This window comes from Mixophyes fleayi, unplaced genomic scaffold, assembly GCF_038048845.1.
Source record: "Mixophyes fleayi isolate aMixFle1 unplaced genomic scaffold, aMixFle1.hap1 Scaffold_145, whole genome shotgun sequence".
Taxonomy (NCBI): domain Eukaryota; kingdom Metazoa; phylum Chordata; class Amphibia; order Anura; family Limnodynastidae; genus Mixophyes; species Mixophyes fleayi.
Window position 1 is genome coordinate 155,001 of NW_027445943.1, and position 2,500 is coordinate 157,500.

Below are 2,500 nucleotides of genomic sequence, written 5' to 3' on the forward strand. Positions count from 1 at the left end.
CCACCTGGGAATACCAGGTGCTGTAGGCCTTTTTTTCTTCTCTCTTGTTCCGACTTCCTTCAATGCTGGTTTCTAGATGTATAAGAGATGTAGGTCAATTGAAAAACAATACCTACAGCCACACCACCCTGAACAAGCCCAATCTTGTCTGATCTTGGAAGCTAAGCAGGGATGGGCCTGGTTAGTACTTGGATGGGAGACCACCTGGGAATACCAGGTGCTGTAGGCCTTTTTTTTCTCTCTTGTTCCGGCCTCCTTCAATACTGGTTTTGATATGTATAAGAGATGTAGGTCAATAGGAAACCAATACCTACAGCCACACCACCCTAAACAAGCCCAATCTCGTCTGATCTTGAAAGGTAAGCAGGTCCAGGCCTGGTTAGTACTTTTTTTTTTCTCTCTTGTTCTGGCTTCCTTCAATGCTGGTTTTAAAATGTATAAGTGATGTAGGTCATTAGGAACCAATACCTACAGCCACACCACCCTGACAAGCCCAATCTCGTCTCATCTTGGAAGCTAAGCAGGGCCGGGCCTGGTTAGTACTTGGATGGGAGACCCCTGGGAATACCAGGTGCTGTTGGCCTTTTTTTTTTTTTCTCTTGTTCCGGCTTCCTTCAATGCTTGTTTTTAGATGTATAAGAGATGTAGGTCAATAGGAAAACATTACCTACAGCCACACCACCCTGAACAAGCCCAATCTCATAACAAGCCCAATCTCATCTGATCTTGGAAGCTAAGCAGCGCTGGGCCTGGTTAGTACTTGGATGGGAGACCACCTGGAAATACCAGGTGCTGCAGGCTTTTTTTTTTTCTCTCTTGTTCCGGCCTCCTTCAATGCTGGTTTTGAGATGTATAAGAGATGTAGGTCAATAGGAAACCAATACCTACAGCCACACCACCCTGAACAAGCCCAATCTCGTCTGATCTTGGAAGCTAAGCAGAGCCAGGCCTGGTTAGTACTTGGATGGGAGACCACCTGGGAATACCAGGTGCTGTAGGCCTTTTTTTCCTCTCTCATGTTCCGGCTTCCTTCAATGCTGGTTTCTAGATGTATAAGAGATGTAGGTCAATAGGAAAAAAATACCTACAGCCACACCACCCTGAACAAGCCCAATCTCATCTGATCTTGGAAGCTAAGCAGGGCCAGGCCTGGTTAGTACTTGGATGGGAGACCACCTGGGAATACCAGGTGCTGTAGGCCTTTTTTTTTCTCTCTTGTTCCGGCTTCCTTCAATGCTGGTTTTGAGATTATAAGAGATGTAGGTCAATACAAAAACATTACCTACAGCTATACATCTCTGAACAAGCCCAATTTCGTTTGATCTTGGAAGCTAAGCAGAGCCGGGCCTGGTTAGTACTTGGATGGGAGACCACCTGGGAATACCAGGTGCTGTAGGCCTTTTTTTCTTCTCTCTTGTTCCGGCTTCCTTCAATGCTGGTTTCTAGATGTATAAGAGATGTAGGTCAATAGGAAAACAATACCTACAGCCACACCACCCTGAACAAGCCCAATCTCATCTGATCTTCGAAGCTAAGCAGGGCCGGGCCTGGTTAGTACTTGGATGGGAGACCACCTGGGAATACCAGGTGCTGTAGGCCTTTTTTTTTCTCTCTTGTTCCGGCTTCCTTCAATGCTGGTTTTGAGATTATAAGAGATGTAGGTCAATACAAAACCATTACCAACAGCTACACATCTCTGAACAATCCCAATCTCGTTTGATCTTGGAAGCTAAGCAGGGCCGGGCCTGGTTAGTACTTGGATGGGAGACCACCTGGCAATACCAGCTGCTGTAGGCCTTTTTTTTCCCTCTCTTGTTCCGGCTTCCTTCAATGCTTATTTTGAGATGTATAAGTGATGTAGGTCATTAGGAAACCAATACCTACAGCCACACCACCCTGAACAAGCCCAATCTCATCTGATCTTGGAAGCTAAGCAGGGCCAGGCCTGGTTAGTACTTGGATGGGAGACCACCTGGGAATACCAGGTGCTGTAGGCCTTTTTTTTTTCTCTCTTGTTCCGGCTTCCTTTAATGCTGGTTTTGAGATATATAAGAGATGTAGGTCAATAGGAAACCAATACCTACAGCCACACCACCCTGAATAAGCCCAATCTTGTCTGATCTTGGAAGCTAAGCAGAGCTAGGCCTGGTTAGTACTTGGATGGGAGACCACCTGGGAATAACAGGTGCTATAGGCTTTTTTTTTTCTCTCTTGTTCCGGCCTCTTTCAATGCTGGTTTTCAGATGTATAAGAGATGTAGGTCAAAAGGAAACCAATACCTACAGCCACACCACCCTGAACAAGCCCATTCTCATCTGAACTTGGAAGCTAAGCAGAGCCAGGCCTGGTTAGTACTTGGATGGGAGACCACCTGGGAATACCAGGTGCTGTAGGCCTTTTTTTCTTCTCTCTTATTCCGGCTTCCTTCAATGCTGGTTTCTAGATGTATAAGAGATGTAGGTCAATAGGAAAACAATACCTACAGCCACACCACCCTAAA

At 46.0% G+C, this 2,500-nt stretch overlaps 4 non-coding genes and 9 pseudogenes across 4 annotated transcripts; all 13 read left to right on the forward strand.

The window, feature by feature from the left end:
- The window catches only part of LOC142114650 (5S ribosomal RNA), a 119-nt pseudogene extending 90 nt beyond the window's left edge, over positions 1-29 (forward strand).
- Positions 30-110: 81 nt separating this feature from the next.
- On the forward strand, positions 111-229 carry LOC142114234 (5S ribosomal RNA). The gene has a single exon (XR_012681732.1). It is a non-coding gene; the product is annotated as a 5S ribosomal RNA (ribosomal RNA).
- Positions 230-466: 237 nt separating this feature from the next.
- On the forward strand, positions 467-583 carry LOC142114089 (5S ribosomal RNA; annotated as a pseudogene).
- An 82-nt stretch (positions 584-665) lies between these two features.
- LOC142114073 (5S ribosomal RNA) lies at positions 666-801 on the forward strand (annotated as a pseudogene).
- An 81-nt stretch (positions 802-882) lies between these two features.
- Positions 883-1,001, forward strand: LOC142114450 (5S ribosomal RNA; annotated as a pseudogene).
- Positions 1,002-1,082: 81 nt separating this feature from the next.
- On the forward strand, positions 1,083-1,201 carry LOC142114197 (5S ribosomal RNA). Its single transcript, XR_012681699.1, has one exon. It is a non-coding gene; the product is annotated as a 5S ribosomal RNA (ribosomal RNA).
- Positions 1,202-1,280: 79 nt separating this feature from the next.
- LOC142114547 (5S ribosomal RNA) lies at positions 1,281-1,399 on the forward strand (annotated as a pseudogene).
- Positions 1,400-1,480: 81 nt separating this feature from the next.
- On the forward strand, positions 1,481-1,599 carry LOC142114262 (5S ribosomal RNA). The gene has a single exon (XR_012681759.1). It is a non-coding gene; the product is annotated as a 5S ribosomal RNA (ribosomal RNA).
- A 79-nt stretch (positions 1,600-1,678) lies between these two features.
- On the forward strand, positions 1,679-1,797 carry LOC142114157 (5S ribosomal RNA; annotated as a pseudogene).
- An 81-nt stretch (positions 1,798-1,878) lies between these two features.
- On the forward strand, positions 1,879-1,997 carry LOC142114200 (5S ribosomal RNA). The gene has a single exon (XR_012681701.1). It is a non-coding gene; the product is annotated as a 5S ribosomal RNA (ribosomal RNA).
- An 81-nt stretch (positions 1,998-2,078) lies between these two features.
- On the forward strand, positions 2,079-2,197 carry LOC142114026 (5S ribosomal RNA; annotated as a pseudogene).
- An 80-nt stretch (positions 2,198-2,277) lies between these two features.
- Positions 2,278-2,396, forward strand: LOC142114553 (5S ribosomal RNA; annotated as a pseudogene).
- Positions 2,397-2,477: 81 nt separating this feature from the next.
- The window catches only part of LOC142114456 (5S ribosomal RNA), a 119-nt pseudogene continuing 96 nt past the window's right edge, over positions 2,478-2,500 (forward strand).